At 41.4% G+C, this 20,000-nt stretch overlaps 1 protein-coding gene across 14 annotated transcripts in view; it reads right to left on the bottom strand.

Annotated features, from left to right (window-relative positions):
* Nucleotides 1-20,000, bottom strand: part of LOC106568540 (transcription factor 4) — a 428,072-nt gene that overhangs the window by 261,329 nt on the left and 146,743 nt on the right. Inside the window, exon 1 of one of the 14 annotated variants that reach the window (XM_045692650.1) lies at nucleotides 5,977-6,047. The exons of the other annotated variants lie outside the window; for them this stretch is intronic. The gene's annotated coding sequence lies outside the window, so the exon portion shown is untranslated. Of the gene's footprint in view, nucleotides 1-5,976; nucleotides 6,048-20,000 lie in introns of those variants that run through there. 14 annotated transcript variants of the gene reach the window in all.

The following is a 20,000-nucleotide window of genomic DNA, read 5'->3' as shown; positions in this document are numbered from 1 at the left end:
ATACACACACACACACACCCCCTGCCTGCTTGTTACTAACGCCTTCATCGTGATAATGATGCCAGTCCGTAATGACAATCAAAATAATAATAATAATAACGACGACCCTGATAATATTACAAAACATTTCAATAACAATGGCCGCTCTAGAATCAGATAATAGTGGGGTACCAGGAAGCTGAAAACAGAGCTACACTAGTTTGACGACACAAACTAGGTCCAGGAGAGATACAGGACGTGTGCAGTGTAAACGACTCAACAGATCAGAAACACATCCCACGGACCTCCATTTTTGCGTAACTCTCAACGTATTTCTACGTACTTTTTGTTGTTGTTGTGCGGCTGAAATATTTATTTTTTTGGGGGGGGGGACGAAAACCAGAACTTCGTAGCTCTATTTTGCCTCGACCGTGACATCAGTGTAGAGAACCCTTAAAGAGACAGATCTAGGTTAAAATATATTTTATCTCCCACACTACCTCCAGATGTAGACATCTACACCACACCCCCCCCTGAGTGGTGCAGTGTAAAGACAACATCTCTCACACACCACATGTCCCTGCCAGAATTACCTTAATACCAGTAGACAGCATGTTTTTATCTGTTAGTCAAATTAAAAATTAAAGGCTTTTATTTATTTAAAATATCCACACATTTGTGAATCTTTGCATTAATCAAGTGTGCAACACTTAAGTGTAATATGGTTAAGATGAGAAGCTCCTGTGTACAGTTTGAATTGCTATGCTTATTTTGTTTGTCTATATACTATGGTATTTATGGTATTATAAATAGCTGAACTATATACTATGGTATTTACGGTATGATAAATAGCTGAACTATATACTATGGTATTTACGGTATGATAAATAGCTGAACTATATAGTATGGTATTTACGGTATGATAAATAGCTGAACTCACATGAAGCAGGAATGGGACTTTGACCACACCACATCCAAGGATAGTGTAAACAGAAAAGTTGTCACTCTTGACGTTGACGAGAGATATATCTCACTAGACACATTTTACTCATGTAAACCCACCCATAACCTGGCTCGGGTCGTTGAAAAGACTTGAATTGAATTGCTATTATCTACTAATTGTTGTGTTACCATTGCACTGCGAGGCGACATACACTCATGATCAGCTACTCAATTCAAACTGCTGATTGGGACGAGGGAAGGTGGACACCAGAGACTTAGAAACAGAGAGACGTATTGAAACAGAGACGTACTGATACAGAGAGACGTATTGATACAGAGACGTATTGATACAGAGAGACTTATTGATACAGAGAGACTTATTGATACAGAGAGACTTATTGATACAGAGAGACGTATTGATACAGAGAGACGTATTGATACAGAGAGACTTATTGATACAGAGAGACGTATTGATACAGAGAGACGTATTGATACAGAGAGACGTATTGATACAGAGAGACGTATTGATACAGAGAGACGTATTGATACAGAGCCGTATTGATACAGAGAGACGTATTGATACAGAGAGACGTATTGATACAGAGAGACGTACTGATACAGAGAGACGTATTGATACAGAGAGACGTATTGATACAGAGAGACATATTGATACAGAGCCTTATTGATACAGAGAGACGTACTGATACAGAGAGACGTACTGATACAGAGCGACGTACTGATACAGAGAGACGTATTGATACAGAGAGACGTATTGATACAGAGAGACGTACTGATACAGAGAGACGTATTGATACAAACGCAACATGATACAGAGCCTTGATACAGAGAGACGTACTGATACAGAGAGACGTACTGATACAGAGAGACGTACTGATACAGAGAGACGTATTGATACAGAGAGACGTACTGATACAGAGAGACGTACTGATACAGAGAGACGTACTGATACAGAGAGACTAACGTTATTATGTAACAACCCGAAAAGCCAACCCCCCCTATACCCCTATAGGTCCAGTCAACAGCGCCCCCCCACCCCCCTATACCCCTATAGGTCCAGTCAACAGCGCCCCCCACCCCCCTAATCTCTCAACCACTCCCTTCTTAATAAGGCTCAAGTCGCCTTTTGACTGTATGTGTTTTTACGATTCCAACTACACTTCTGCAGTTAATCTCTTTAGTGTTCACACAGCAAAGACCTCAAAGTCGTCGCCACTAAGCCTTGTTAAAATACTCCAAAACTGAAGGTGGCAGTAGCGTTGTTTGACAATGCTGTGTTGCTTAGTTTATGGTGTAGATTCCAATGTTAGCTAGCTAGCTACGCTAACGTTGCTCTGCTGTAGAATGCTCTTGTTGATATTAGCCAGATGGCCACAGATAGATACAGTGCCTTCAGTATTCAGGCTGTAACAAAACAAACGGGGGAACAAGTCAAGCGACGTGAATACTTTCTGAAGGCCATTGTATCTGTAAGGTCCCTCAGTCGAGCAGTGAATTTCAAACACAGATCCAACCACAAAGACCAGGGAGGTTTTCCAATGCCTCGCAAAGAAGGGTAAAACAAACAAAAAAAACAGACAATGAATATTTTTTTATTTAACTAGGCTAGTCAGTTAAGAACAAATTCTTATTTTACAATAACGGCCTAGCCCAGCCAAACCCTCCCCTAACAACGCTGGGCCAATTGTGCGCCGCCCTCCCAATCACAGCCGGTTGTGATACAGCCCGGGATCGAACCAGGGTCTGTAGTGACACCTCTAGCACTGAGATGCAGCGCCTTAGACCGCTGCGCCACTCGGGAGCCCAAATAGCCCTTTGAGCATGGTGAAGTTATTGATTACACTTTGGATGGTGTACTGTGTCAATACACCCAGTCACTACAAAGATACAGGCGTCCTTCCTAACTCAGTTGCCGGAGAGGATGGAAACCGTCAGGGATTTCACCATGAGGCCAATGGTAACAGTTACAGAATTTAATGGCTGTGATAGGAGAAAACTGAGGATGGATCGACAACATTGTAGTTACTCCACAATACTAACCTAATTGACAGAATGAAACAGAATACAAATATTCCAAAATATGCATCATGTTTGCAGTAAGGCACTAAAGAAAAATTCAAAAAATGTGTTTTGAATACAAAGCGTTATATTAGGGTCAAACCCAACACAACACATCACTGAGTACCATGGTGGTGGCTGCATCATGTTATGGTTATGCTTGTCATCGGTAAGGGATTTCTTTAAGGATAAAAATGAACAGAATAGAGCTAAGCACAGGCAAAACCCTGGAGGAAAACCTGATTCAGTCTGCTTTCCAACAGACACTGGGAGAGGAATTCACCTTTCAGCAGGAGAGTAATCTAAAACACAAGGTCAAATATACACTGGAGTTCCTTACCAAGAAAACAGTGAATGTTCCTGAGTGGCGGAGTTACAGTTTTGAATTAAATCAGCTTGGAAATCTATGGCAAGAATGATCAACAACAAACGTGACAGAGCTAGAATTTTTAAAAATATATATAATAATGTGCAAATATTGTACAATCCAGGTGCCCAAAGCTCTTACAGACTTACCCACAAAGACTCACAGCTTTAAATGCTACCAAAGGTGATTCAGTAACACTTTACCTGCCAACCAGCATCATACCAAGTTATGACACAGTCATAACCATGTCATAATATGTCATAACAGCTGACATAACTTGTCATAACCTGTTTTAATATGGTCATAACACTGTCATGACCCATATATTTACACATGTTGTGACATATATTGTATTATTTTATGGCTGGTTATAACACCTACATAAGTGTGTCAAAACCCACATGAATTCCCTGCCAAGAAGTTTCCTTTCATTTGAAAGTGTGTTTCTTAATTATTTTATTGTTGTTGTAATTAATTCCTTACAGTCGTGTTTTTTTTTCTTCATTATATTTTAAATAACTTGTAGAAAATACACTTTATGACACTGTCATGAAGCATTATGACCATCATAATCATATAAGCCAGAGAGGTCTATCACGTGCATGTCCATATATCAGTCATCAGTCACATGTCTTGTCCTGCTCCTGAGATCTGTTCCTGTATTCATTCCAGTCATCAGCAGGTATCAGTCCATTTCTAACAGATGTATACAACACAAACACAGTGTTGACACGTAGGCTACGACGGAACGGAATGTTTTGCCTTGTGTGGTGGGTTTTAACACTCTATATGTAGGTGTCACAACCAGCTATAAAATAACGGAATATATGTCACAACAGGTGTAAATATATGTGTCATGTCTGTCGTTATGACCTATTATGACATGGTTATGACCAAGTCATAACGTGTTATGACGCTGGGTGTCAAGTAAAGAGTTACCGTTGATTCTAACGTGGAATACTTATGTAAATGAGATATTTCTGTATTTAATTTTCAATAAATTTGCTAACATTTCTGAAAACATGTTTTCACTTTGTCATTATGGGTATTATGTGTAGATGGGTGAGAATTTTTTATTTTTATTTAATCCATTTAGAATTTAGGCTTTAGCACAGAACAATGTTGAAAAGTTAAGGGTATGAATACCTTCTGAAGGCACAGTAGCTACCTAGCAAGATGACGAAGAAACAATTTAATTCACTCTCCGTAATCCCATACCGCCAGTGCCAGCCCATAATCAAATGTTTAGCTAGCTAGCTAACGTTAGCATATTCTCAAGCTTGCACAACATAGCTAGCTAGCTAACGTTAGCATATTCTCTAGCTTGCACATCATAGCTAGCTAACTAACGTTAGCATACTCTCTAGCTTGCACAACATAGCTAGCTAGCTAAGGACGCTGCAGCGAAAACAGGCAGGTGTTTTATGGAAACGATGTAATTATAATGTCAATAGTAGCGTCAGTGGTTAGCTAGCTTGGTGAAAGTATTTAGCGTTGTGTGCATTGCGTCTGAGCAGTTAACTAGCTACCATCCCATAGCCTACATTGCAGACTATGGGATGGTTTCGTGCTCTCTGATTGGCTCAAAGTCAAGTTATTGGCCACTGACGAGCATTGCGATTCTACAAGTAGAAAAGGCAGGTTCGTCGCTACGGGGTCGGTATGCAGCAGGTACTGCTTTTGATCTAGCAACAGAAGGAACGGCCTCCCACTGTGATAGTACCTATCGGCAGTCTATCGGCAGTCTATGGGCAGTCTATCGGCAGTCTATGGGAAGTCTATCGGCAGTCTATGGGAAGTCTATCGGCAGTCTATGGGAAGTCTATCGGCAATCTATCGGCAGTCTATCGACGGTCTATCGGCAATCTATCGACGGTCTATCGGCAATCTATCGGCGGTCTATCGGCGGTCTATCGGCGGTCTATCGGCGGTCTATCGGCAGTCTATGGGCAGTCTATCGGCGGTCTATCGGCGGTCTATCGGCAGTCTATCGGCAGTCTATCGGCGGTCTATCGGCGGTCTATCGGCGGTCTATCGGCAGTCTATCGGCAGTCTATGGGCAATCTATCGGAAGTGAGATTCTCAGTGTGTTTCACACTTAACCCTTCCCGATAAAACAGAATGTGACCTAGAACCTTAACCCTTCCTGATAAAACACAATAAATCATATCATAACTGGTTAGAAGACCCTTAATAAACACAATATATCCTATCATAACTGGTTATAAGACCCTTAATAAACACAATATATCCTATCATAACTGGTTATAAGACCCTTAATAAACACAATAAATCCTATCATAACTGGTTATAAGACCCTTAATAACCACAACAAATCCTATCATAACTGGTTATAAGACCCTTAATAACCACAATAAATCCTATCATAACTGGTTATAAGACCCTTAATAAACACAATAAATCCTATCATAACTGGTTATAAGACCCTTAATAAACACAATAAATTCTATCATAACTGGTTATAAGACCCTTAATAAACACAATAAATCCTATCATAACTGGTTATAAGACCCTTAATAAACACAATAAATCCTATCATAACTGGTTATAACACCCTACGTGTACTTAACTTCCTGTCCTATATCACACACCTGAACTGTATTGGTATCCCAGCTCTCACCAGAACTCGGTTCTGTTCTCTGCTGGTCCTGAAAGGCCCAATATCCCCCATGGTTAATGTCCCCCTCCATGTATATCTGGCTAACAGCTAATGGAGGAAATCAAGAGCTCACACACAGCAGGGGCTGTATTCAAAAAACCAAGGTTACAGATTATAGTGAACCGTTTCCAACACCTCAGCCTTAGTCCACACACACACACACACACACACACACACACACACACACACACACACACACACACACACACACACACACACACACACACACACACACACACCTCAGCCCTAGGAACTAATGGCTGTTAGGAACTAACAAACCGTGAACAGATGTAGGAAGATAATGAGTGTAACACGAACCCACACTTTCCCCGTTGTCAGAACCTAGCTGACGATACGAAGTCATTATTACATCACAACGTTCAAAGAAACAACACAATACACACACAGTCTCTCTTAAACACACACAGGATTATTACACTATAACCACACTCTGTTTTCCCCATAGCCATCGGCCCTTAAATACGCCAAAATGTAGAAAAGGTTAGAAGTAAATATATTTTATTTATCTTGAACAACTTTGTCACGTTGTTTATGAAGAGATTCGGGAGACAGGAGCAGGAATGCGTAATATATATTTTTTGTTGTTGTTATTAAGCCCCAAATTCCTGTGTGCCGTGTTAAGGCATGGGGACGATAGACCGAACAAACACGTAAAAAATAAAAACACAGGGTTGAAACCCAAACAAAAGAGCGAGGTGTACCTCCAATAAATAACACAAGCGCACAATGATTAACACACGGGACGAGGCCCGTAATCATCTGCACAATCCACAAGGGGCACGAAAGCCCAAAAACACACAGCACAGGTACTCACACGCACCAACAGACATCGTACACAAAAACGACCCCCCCCAATGGAAAACCAAAGGGAACATATATATAGAAATACTAATCAGTGGGAATAGGGGACAGGTGTGCGTGATGAAAGCTCCAGAGGGATCCGTGACAATCCTGTGACATCCTGCTGATTTAAGCCCTACTGTAGAATACCTAATTGCATGTTACCTAATTGTAGTATACCTAATTGTAGAATACCTAATTGTCGAATACCTAATTGTAGTATACCTAATTGTAGAATACCTAATTGTAGAATACCTAATTGTAGAATACCTAATTGTAGAATACCTAATTGTAGTATACCTAATTGTAGAATACCTAATTGTAGAATACCTACTTGTAGTATACCTAATTGTAGTATAACTAATTGTAGTATACCTAATTGTAGAATACCTAATTGTAGAATACCTAATTGTAGTATACCTAATTGTAGTATAACAATTGTAGAATACCTAATTGTAGTATACCTAATTGTAGAATACCTAATTGTAGTATACCTAATTGTAGTATACCTAATTGTAGTATACCTAATTGTAGTATACCTAATTGTAGTATACCTAATACCTAATTGTAGAATACCGAATTGTAGAATACCTAATTGTAGTATACCTAATTGTAGTATACCTAATTGTAGTATACCTAATTGTAGAATACCTAATTGTAGTATAATAATTGTAGAATACCTAATTGTAGTGTAACAATTGTAGAATACCTAATTGTAGTATAATAATTGTAGAATACCTAATTGTAGTATACCTAATTGTAGAATACCTAATTGTAGTATACCTAATTGTAGTATACCTAATTGTCGAATACCTAATTGTACTATACCTAATTGTAGAATACCTAATTGTAGAATACCTAATTGTAGTATACCTAATTGTAGAATACCTAATTGTAGAATACCTAATTGTAGTATACCTAATTGTAGAATACCTACTTGTAGTATACCTAATTGTAGAATACCTAATTGTAGAATACCTAATTGTAGTATACCTAATTGTAGAATACCTAATTGTAGAATACCTAATTGTAGTATACCTAATTGTAGTATACCTAATTGTAGTATACCTAATTGTAAGTCACTCTGGATAAGAGTGTCTGCTAAATGACTAAAATGTAAATGTAAATGTAATGTAAATGTAAATGTAATGTAAATGTACTGCTCCATTGATATGGCAGCACCATGGGGGGGAAGATAGACTCCCTCCCGCTGACTGTCCTCTGGCCCCCACCTCTATGTGTGTGTGTGTGTGTGTGTGTGTGTGTGTGTGTGTGTGTGTGTGTGTGTGTGTGTGTGTGTGTGAACATACGTGCTTGTGTGCGTTTGTAAGACTGCCCCAGGGCAGTTGGACAGGCATTTCAGTTCCATGGGGGGGGAGCAGGGTTTTCACTGGACCTCCTATGTGTGTAATGGGTGGTAAAAACCATAGGCGATACGTGACTTTCAAGTTTGGAGAATCATACAATTTATCCTACCATTGCTACCAATCTGCGTACAAGTTATTATTATTTGTATAGACCTATGTGCATTTTTCATAGAACAGTTTCATTTTAATAATATATTTTTTTTTATTATTCATTTCTCTAAATCATTGTCAGGTGGTTAATTACAGAAAGCGGAATTAAAAGGATAAAAATCGTAAACTCCCAAGTAGCCCAGCGGTCTAAGGCACTGCATCGATCCAGGGCTGTATCACTTCCGGAGGACGTCCTCCAACCTATCAGAGATCTTGCAGCATGAACTGGCATGTTGTCCGTCCAATCAAAGGATCAGATAATGAATGTAGTACTGAAATCATAAGCTACAGCTAGCTAGCACTGCAGTGCATAAAATGTGGTGAGTAGTTGACTCAAAAAGAGAGAAAGACAATAGTTGAACAGTTTTGAACAAATCCTTGTTTTTTTATATATATACGACAAGCAGCCGATTGAGAGAGAGCGATAGATATATTTACTTGAATTTGTTTTTTTTAACTTTCACTTACTTAGCTAGCTAATGCAGCTAGCTAATGTAGGCTACTCAAACACCTGGGTCAAACAGAGTGAAATGGAATTTATGTTAGCTAGCTGGCTAAGGCTGTCCGACACTGGAACTCTTCCAAGTAAAGGGGGAAAAAAAGACTTGAACTATATTTCTAAGATGATAAAAGCAAGATGAGTAGTGGACTTAAAGATGAAATTTAACTTAAGTGTTCGCTACATTGAAATAATTTCACACAGACAAATGTTGTTACCATGAACAGAGGTATAATAATTAAGTCCAGGAGATTGAATTAACCTGGACTGACCAGCAGTCGAAGGACAACACCAGGTCAAACACTGGACTGACCAGCAGTGGACTGACTAACAACACCAGGTCAAACACTGGACTGACCAGCAGTGGACTGACTAACAACACCAGGTCAAACACTGGACTGACCAGCAGTGGACTGACTAACAACACCAGGTCAAACACTGGACTGACCAGCAGTGGACTGACTAACAACACCAGGTCAAACACTGGACTGACCAGCAGTGGACTGACTAACAACACCAGGTCAAACACTGGACTGACCAGCAGTGGACTGACTAACAACACCAGGTCAAACACTGGACTGACCAGCAGTGGACTGACTAACAACACCAGGTCAAACACTGGACTGACCAGCAGTGGACTGACTAACAACACCAGGTCAAACACTGGACTGACCAGCAGTGGACTGACTAACAACACCAGGTCAAACACTGGACTGACCAGCAGTGGACTGACTAACAACACCAGGTCAAACACTGGACTGACCAGCAGTGGACTGACTAACAACACCAGGTCAAACACTGGACTGACCAGCAGTGGACTGACTAACAACACCAGGTCAAACACTGGACTGACCAGCAGTGGACTGACTAACAACACCAGGTCAAACACTGGACTGACCAGCAGTGGGAGGACAGCACCAGTCCCGTGCCAGCGTTATGGGGGCCCCACTGTACCTCCTTCCCATCTAAATAAAATAGTGAAAAGTTGATTATTTATTTTAAACGAGACGCACGCTGACAGAACGACGCATCTGACAGCTCCTCTCTGTCTCAGTATGTGTAGACCATGTATCTGATGCTGTCTGGACAGTGAAACAGCACCTCTCTGTCTCAGTATGTGTAGACCATGTATCTGATGCTGTCTGGACAGTGAAACAGCATCTCTCTGTATGAGTATGTGTAGACCATGTATCTGATGCTGTCTGGACAGTGAAACAGCATCTCTCTGTCTCAGTATGTGTAGACCATGTATCTGATGCTGTCTGGACAGTGAAACAGCACCTCTCTGTCTCAGTATGTGTAGACCATGTATCTGATGCTGTCTGGACAGTGAAACAGCATCTCTCTGTCTCAGTATGTGTAGACCATGTATCTGATGCTGTCTGGACAGTGAAACAGCACCTCTCTGTCTCAGTATGTGTAGACCATGTATCTGATGCTGTCTGGACAGTGAAACAGCTCCTCTCTGTCTCAGTATGTGTAGACCATGTATCTGATGCTGTCTGGACAGTGAAACAGCATCTCTCTGTCTCAGTATGTGTAGACCATGTATCTGATGCTGTCTGGACAGTGAAACAGCTCCTCTCTGTCTCAGTATGTGTAGACCATGTATCTGATGCTGTCTGGACAGTATGTGTAGACCATGTATCTGATGCTGTCTGGACAGTATGTGTAGACCATGTATCTGATGCTGTCTGGACAGTGAAACAGCATCTCTCTGTCTCAGTATGTGTAGACCGTGTATCTGATGCTGTCTGGACAGTGAAAGCATCTCTCTGTCTCAGTATGTGTAGACCGTGTATCTGATGCTGTCTGGACAGTGAAACAGCATCTCTGTGTCTCAGTATGTGTAGACCGTGTATCTGATGCTGTCTGGACAGTGAAACAGCATCTCTCTGTCTCAGTATGTGTAGACCGTGTATCTGATGCTGTCTGGACAGTGAAACAGCATCTCTCTGTCTCAGTATGTGTAGACCGTGTATCTGATGCTGTCTGGACAGTGAAACAGCATCTCTCTGTCTCAGTATGTGTAGACCGTGTATCTGATGCTGTCTGGACAGTGAAACAGCACCTCTCTGTCTCAGTATGTGTAGACCGTGTATCTGATGCTGTCTGGACAGTGAAACAGCACCTCTCTGTCTCAGTATGTGTAGACCATGTATCTGATGCTGTCTGGACAGTGAAACAGCATCTCTCTGTCTGAGTATGTGTAGACCATGTATCTGATGCTGTCTGGACAGTGAAACAGCATCTCTCTGTCTCAGTATGTGTAGACCATGTATCTGATGCTGTCTGGACAGTGAAACAGCACCTCTCTGTCTCAGTATGTGTAGACCATGTAGCTGATGCTGTCTGGACAGTGAAACAGCACCTCTCTGTCTCAGTATGTGTAGACCATGTAGCTGATGCTGTCTGGACAGTGAAACAGCATCTCTCTGTCTCAGTATGTGTAGACCATGTATCTGATGCTGTCTGGACAGTGAAACAGCTCCTCTCTGTCTCAGTATGTGTAGACCATGTATCTGATGCTGTCTGGACAGTGAAACAGCATCTCTCTGTCTCAGTATGTGTAGACCATGTATCTGATGCTGTCTGGACAGTGAAACAGCATCTCTCTGTCTCAGTATGTGTAGACCGTGTATCTGATGCTGTCTGGACAGTGAAACAGCATCTCTGTGTCTCAGTATGTGTAGACCGTGTATCTGATGCTGTCTGGACAGTGAAACAGCATCTCTCTGTCTCAGTATGTGTAGACCGTGTATCTGATGCTGTCTGGACAGTGAAACAGCATCTCTCTGTCTCAGTATGTGTAGACCGTGTATCTGATGCTGTCTGGACAGTGAAACAGCATCTCTCTGTCTCAGTATGTGTAGACCGTGTATCTGATGCTGTCTGGACAGTGAAACAGCACCTCTCTGTCTCAGTATGTGTAGACCATGTATCTGATGCTGTCTGGACAGTGAAACAGCATCTCTCTGTCTCAGTATGTGTAGACCATGTATCTGATGCTGTCTGGACAGTGAAACAGCATCTCTCTGTCTCAGTATGTGTAGACCATGTATCTGATGCTGTCTGGACAGTGAAACAGCACCTCTCTGTCTCAGTATGTGTAGACCATGTATCTGATGCTGTCTGGACAGTGAAACAGCACCTCTCTGTCTCAGTATGTGTAGACCATATACACTAAACAAAAATATAAAAGCAACATGTAAAGTGTTGGTCACATGTTTCATGAGCTGAAATAAAAGATCCCAGAAATGTTCCATACACACAAAAAGCTTATTTCTCTCAAATTTTGTGCACAAATTTGTGTACATCCCTGTTAGTGAACATTTCTCCTTTGCCAAGATAATCCATCCACCTGGCAGGTGTGGCACATCAAGAAGCTGATTAAACAGCATGATCATTACACAGGTGCACCTTGTGCTGGGAACAATAAAAGGCTACTCTAAAATGTGCAGTTTTGTCACAACACAATGGACCACATACAGTACATGGACAGACAATCGTAGCAGAGAAGAAAGAAAGGTTCATGTACAGTATAGTATAGTATAGTATAGTACAGTATAACAAACTACATTACAGTGCAGTACAGTACAGTACAGTATATTATAGTGAACTACATTATAGTACAGTACAGTATAGTATAGTGAACTACAGTACAGTACAGTATAGTGAACTACAGTACAGTACAGTATAGTGAACTACAGTACAGTACAGTACAGTACAGTACAGTATAGTGAACTACAGTACAGTACAGTATAGTATCTGTATTCCCAGTCATGTGAAATCCATAGATTAGGACCTAATTTATTTATTTCAATTGACTGATTTCCTGATATGAACTGTAACTCAGTAAAATCTTAGAAATTGTTGCATGTTCCGTTAATATTTTTGTCCAGTACATGTTCAGTACATGTTCAGTACATGTTCAGTATATGTTCAGTACATGTTCAGTACATGTTCAGTACTGAACATGTTCAGTACATGTTCAGTATATGTTCAGTACATGTTCAGTACATGTTCAGTACATGTTCAGTATATGTTCAGTATATGTTTAGTATATGTTCAGTACATGTTCAGTACATGTTCAGTACATGTTCAGTATATGTTCAGTACATGTTCAGTACATGTTCAGTACTGAACATGTTCAGTACATGTTCAGTATATGTTCAGTACATGTTCAGTACATGTTCAGTATATGTTCAGTATGTGTTCAGTATATGTTCAGTATATGTTCAGTATATGTTCAGTACATGTTCAGTATATGTTCAGTATGTGTTCAGTATGTGTTCAGTACATGTTCAGTACATGTTCAGTATATGTTCAGTATGTGTTCAGTATATGTTCAGTACATGTTCAGTATATGTTCAGTATGTGTTCAGTATATGTTCAGTACATGTTCAGTATATGTTCAGTATGTGTTCAGTACATGTTCAGTACATGTTCAGTATATGTTCAGTATGTGTTCAGTACATGTTCAGTATGTGTTCAGTATGTGTTCAGTACATGTTCAGTACATGTTCAGTATGTGTTCAGTATGTGTTCAGTACATGTTCAGTATATGTTCAGTATGTGTTCAGTACATGTTCAGTATATGTTCAGTATATGTTCAGTACATGTTCAGTATATGTTCAGTATATGTTCAGTATGTGTTCAGTACATGTTCAGTATATGTTCAGTATGTGTTCAGTACATGTTCAGTATATGTTCAGTATGTGTTCAGTATGTGTTCAGTGTCCAGTAGATGCCTCTAAACTGCTAGCTTTACATACACCAGTTTGATTCTCTCAAGTCAAAATGACAGCTGAGCAAATCAAATTCATTATGAGTAGATTTTTCCACAGGAAGAAAATGGACCATGAAAACAGAGGGAAGACGACTGTCTGTCTGAAAGACGTCATGAAACAAACACACACACACACACACACACACACACACACACACACACACACACACACACACACACACACACACACACACACACACACAGGGTGAGAGAGCCTGTTACCCAAAAGCTGTACTCCGTCTGACAGAGGAAACATCTGTTCATAAAACACCACACAATCACAGAGATCTCAACACACACACACACACACACACACACACACACACACACACACACACACACACACACACACACACACACACACACACACACACAGATACACACACACACACACACACACACACACACACACACACACATTGTGATGCACAGACAATCACACACACACATTCTCTTTCACACAGATATACTTTCATAGACCACCTACAGTACATAGACCACCTACAGTACATAGACCACCTACAGTACATAGACCACCTACAGTACATAGACCATAGACCACCTACAGTACATAGACCATAGACCACCTACAGTACATAGACCACCTACAGTACATAGACCACCTACAGTACATAGACAGAAAATCTTAGCAGAGTAGAAATAAAGGTACAGTATAGTATAGTACAGCATAGTATAGTGTAGTATAGGACAGTATAGTACAGTATAGTATAGTATAGTACAGTATAGTATAGTACAGTGTAGAAAAGTATAGCATAGTGAACTACAGCACAGTACAGTATAGTACAGTACAGTATAGTGCAGTACAGCACAGTATAGTATAGTATAGTAGAGTATAGTATAGCGCAGTATAGTATAGTGAAGTACAGTTCAGTATAGTATAGTCAACTACAGTACGGTACAGAACAGTGCAGTATAGTACAGTACAGTATAGTACAGTACAGCACAGTATAGTATAGTACGGTATAGTATAGTGCAGTACAGTATAGTATAGTACAGTACAGTATAGTGCAGTACAGTATAGTATAGTACAGTACAGTATAGTGCAGTACAGTATAGTATAGTGCAGTATAGTATAGTATCGCATAGTATAGTATAGTATAGTATAGTATAGTATAGTATAGTATAGTATAGTGAACTACAGAACAGTATAGTGTACTACAGAACAGTACAGTACAGTATAGTGTACTACAGAACAGTACAGTACATAATGAACTACCAGTACAGTTTTGTTAACTACAGAACAGTACAGTACAGTATAGTACAGTATATATATAGTATATAGTACAGTTTAATGAACTACAGAACGGTACAGTACAGTGAACTACAGTACAGAACAGTGCAGTATATTTAACTACAGTATATTAGAGTATATTACAGTACAATAAAGTTAACAACAGTATATTACAGTACAGAACATAACATTATAGTGAACTACAGTGTCACAGTTGTCGTCTGGAATGGAGGACCAAAACGCAGCAGGAATGTGGATGCTCATCTGGATATTTATTGAACCAAGAAAAACACCAAAATAACAAAACCGATGAAGAACTCACGAACAACCAAACAGTCTTGTGAGGCTCACACACGGCAAAACAAGAGACAATCTCCCACCAACACTAAACCAAACAATTACCCATATATAGGACTCTCAATCAGAGGCAACGAGAAAGCACCTGCCTCCAATTGAGAGTCCGACCCCCCATTAACCTAAACATAGAAATATACCAACACAGAAAGAACATAGAAGTACAAAACATAGAACATAAACCAAAACCCGGAAATAATAAATCAAACGCCCTACTAAATAAACCACCACCCCGAACCACATAAAACAAATACCCTCTGCCACGTTCTGACCAAACTACAATAACAAATAACCCTTATACTGGTCAGGACGTGACATACAGTATATTACCAGTACAGAACAGTACAGAACAGTACAGAACAGTACAGAACAGTTCAGTAAACTACAGTATATTACAGTTCAGTGAACTACAATTTTTTTCAGTATATTACAGTACAGTAAAGTTTAGTGAACTACAGTATTTTACAGTACTGTACAGCAACAGTATAGGGTACTACAGTATATTACAGTACATTACAGTAACAGTATAGTAAACTACCATATATTACAGTACAGTAACAGTATAGTGAACTACAGTATATTACAGTAACAGTTTAGTGAACAACAGTATATTACAGTAACAGTTTAGTGAACTACAGTACATTACAGTAACAGTTTAGTGAACTACAGTACATTACAGTAACAGTTTAGTGAACTACAGTACATTACAGTAACAGTTTAGTGAAATACAGTATATTACAGTAACAGTTTAGTGAACTACAGTACATTACAGTAACAGTTTAGTGAACTACAGTACATTACAGTAACAGTTTAGCGAACTACAGTACATTACAGTACAGTAACAGTTTAGTGAAATACAGTATATTACAGTAACAGTTTAGTGAACTACAGTATATTACAGTAACAGTATTGTGAACTACAGTACATTACAGTAACAGTCAACTCCAGTGCAGTTACAGTAGGCGTCACATTAGGCAACACCTTGAGAGAACAACAATTATTTATAGCCCTGAATCTTGCCAGCAAATATCCCAACAAAGGCAGTCGGACAAAGAGCCAGAGAGAATTTGCTAGAAGTATTTATCCTTAAGGGGAATATTAATTACGTTTTTTTTGCATCCATACAAAACTGTTGTTGTCTTGAGGGATTTCCCTCTCACTAAATCCCCCCCTCTGTTGGAAGAGGTTTAAAACCCCAATTTGAAGAGCGTCTCACTGGCACAGCATCCAGCTAGCTCCTTAATACTCTAAGTCGAGCGAGTGTGTGTGTATGTGTGTGTGTGTGTGTGTATGCAAACCCCCCGCCGAGGTTAACCCCCACCCCCCCCCTCGCCGACCGCCCACCCCTACCCCATTCACCGCCCAATTTAAAATGCCCCTTGAATTAAGACAGAAAGTTGGCAGAGGTAGCGAGCAGTGCCTTGTTATTCGCAACGACTCTTCAAAGACTCTCTTTATTATAAGAAGTAACCCTGGAGCCAGGCCAGAGGGGCCAGGGAGGGGGTGAGGACCAAGCATGGCACGGTGGGTCTGACGGGGGGCCAGGGAGGGGGTGAGGACCAAGCCTGGCACGGTGGGTCTGACGGGGGACCAGGGAGGGGTCTGACAGGTGGCCAGGGGATGGGCATAACCCAGCCCCAAAACACCAAGTCAGAGGGGGGGTGAGACAGAGAGGGAATCCTGGTCCACACAGAACCAGAACCAGAACCAAGGCCAATCCCAGCGGGTACCGGGGACACACACCAAAATACTGTGGGCACACCAGAGATAACGGACACACACCAAACACAAAGCCGTACCTATCGCTCTGTCACCCTTGAAGTTATAACCGCAGTGGTCTGAAACATGGGATCTCCTTCTGTCCCACACCACATCCACTACACTCCAACTACACTACGCCGCGAACTAGAGTAAAAACAGGGACGTCAAACCCACAAATATACCACCATGAATATGGGCAACAGTTTACTCCTATTATAAACCTTTTAGTGCAGTGGGTTAAATCAGGGTGACACAGAGTGTTTCTTCTGTAGTCTTAAACAAATCTACTTTGTAACAGAAGTATCCACTTCACATACACAGTTATGGGTTTAAAATAAAGAAGAACCCTGTACAATATCAGATATAGAGTTGAAATGTATTACATTATGAGTTTGCATCCCGATATTACACTTTATAAACATCACAGGAGACTGAAATATAACAAAACCGTTTGACAATAGAAACATCAGATTTCTTTGTCATAATTTTATTGTATTTTTGTTTTTATTAATGATGAAATTATGAGAAATATGAAAGACATTCCACCCATGATGCCAAAGAGGGGCTTTTGGTCACTGACTGCTGAAAATACATATATATATATATGAATGTATCTCCTAGGTGCAAGACGCTGGGTGCACAACAAAGGGAGCGAGTGTTACCACCCTGCCATGCCATGCCGCAGAGGCAGCAGCAAGGAAACCTGGCACACACAGACACACACACACACATAGACACACACACACTCGCTGGCAAAGCCCAGGGGCCAGGAAGCTCTCTGTGTCTTGCCAACACATCACGCCGCCTGGAAAATCTGTATTCCAGACCCCTTCCAAAGACCTGCATTTCAACTGTATTTCAACCCACAATAAACTTGTCTTTTGTTCCCCCGTCGATAGCGCTCTGCAGTGTTCCAGGATTCTAGGTTTCAAGGTTTCTCTGGACGGTGCGAATGATAGTGTGGATTGTACGAGTGTAGGTTAAACCTATCAAAGCGACTTTTGTAGTTACGGACAAAGAAATACTGACAGCTAAATATTGTGTTCATCAAAATAATTTCACCAAATAATTTATTTTGAAAATTGTGAATCAAATATCTATTTCAATAATTCAATTAAATATACAAAAATATTTTTGGGACCTTTAAAAATGAAATGACATGCCGCTAATAATTTTGTTCAACACTCGCCATTTTTATTTGTTAGTTCAATCAGTTTCACGCTGTGATCAGCATCTGTTAGTAAAACGCCTCCTCTTTGTTAGTGAGGAGAATGGCGGTTTGGTGTGATAATGCTAACAGCATTTTACATCACATTAGAGCTGTACTGTACACCAATACAGGGACTGGGACAAACACACCAATACAGGGACTGGGACAAACACACCAATACAGGGACTGGGACAAACACACCAATACAGGGACTGGGACAAACACACCAATACAGGGACTGGGACAAACACACCAATACAGGGACTGGGACAAACACACCAATACAGGGACTGGGACAAACACACCAATACAGGGACTGGGACAAACACACCAATACAGGGACTGGGACAAACACACCAATACAGGGACTGGGACAAACACACCAATACAGGGACTGGGACAAACACACCAATACAGGGACTGGGACAAACACACCAATACAGGGACTGGGACAAACACACCAATACAGGGACTGGGACAAACACACCAATACAGGGACTGGGACAAACACACCAATACAGGGACTGGGACAAACACACCAATACAGAGACTGGGACAAACACACCAATACAGGGACTGGGACAAACACACCAATACAGGGACTGGGACAAACACACCAATACAGGGATGGCACAAACACACCAATACAGGGACTGGGACAAACACACCAATACAGGGACTGGGACAAACACACCAATACAGGGACTGGGACAAACACACCATTACAGGGACAAACACACCAATACAGGGACTGGGACAAACACACCAATACAGGGACTGGGACAAACACACCAATACAGGGACTGGCACAAACACACCAATACAGGGACTGGGACAAACACACCAATACAGGACGGGACAAACACACCAATACAGGGACTGGCACAAACACACCAATACAGGGACTGGGACAAACACACCAATACAGGAGGGACAAACACACCATTACAGGGACTGGGACAAACACACCAATACAGGGACTGGGACAAACACACCAATACAGGGACTGGGACAAACACACCAATACAGGGACTGGGACAAACACACCAATACAGGGACTGGGACAAACACACCAATACAGGGACTGGGACAAACACACCAATACAGGGACTGGGACAAACACACCAATACAGGGACTGGGACAAACACACCAATACAGGGACTGGGACAAACACACCAATACAGGGACTGGGACAAACACACCAATACAGGGACTGGCACAAACACACCAATACAGGGACTGGGACAAACACACCAATACAGGGACTGGGACAAACACACCAATACAGGGACTGGGACAAACACACCAATACAGGGACTGGGACAAACACACACCTGAAGCAGACAGAATGACCAGGTTTGGAGGAGAAGCTGCCTGCCTTTCTGACTGGCATCGCTGTGAGCTGTGTGCCAGGCAGGGAGCGGGCAGCATCGCTGTGAGCTGTGTGCCAGGCAGGGAGCGGGCAGCATCGCTGTGGCTGTGTGCCAGGCAGGGAGCGGGCAGCATCGCTGTGAGCTGTGTGCCAGGCAGGGAGCGGGCAGCATCGCTGTGTGCCAGGCAGGGAGCGGGCAGCATCGCTGTGTGCCAGGCAGGGAGCGGGCAGCATCGCTGTGAGCTGTGTGCCAGGCAGGGAGCGGGCAGCATCGCTGTGAGCTGTGTGCCAGGCAGGGCACGGGCAGCATCGCTGTGAGCTGTGTGCCAGGCAGGGAGCG

The sequence above is a fragment of the Salmo salar genome, chromosome ssa13 (genome assembly GCF_905237065.1).
Source record: "Salmo salar chromosome ssa13, Ssal_v3.1, whole genome shotgun sequence".
Taxonomy (NCBI): Eukaryota; Metazoa; Chordata; class Actinopteri; order Salmoniformes; family Salmonidae; genus Salmo; species Salmo salar.
This window is presented reverse-complemented; position numbering and strand designations above follow the sequence as displayed.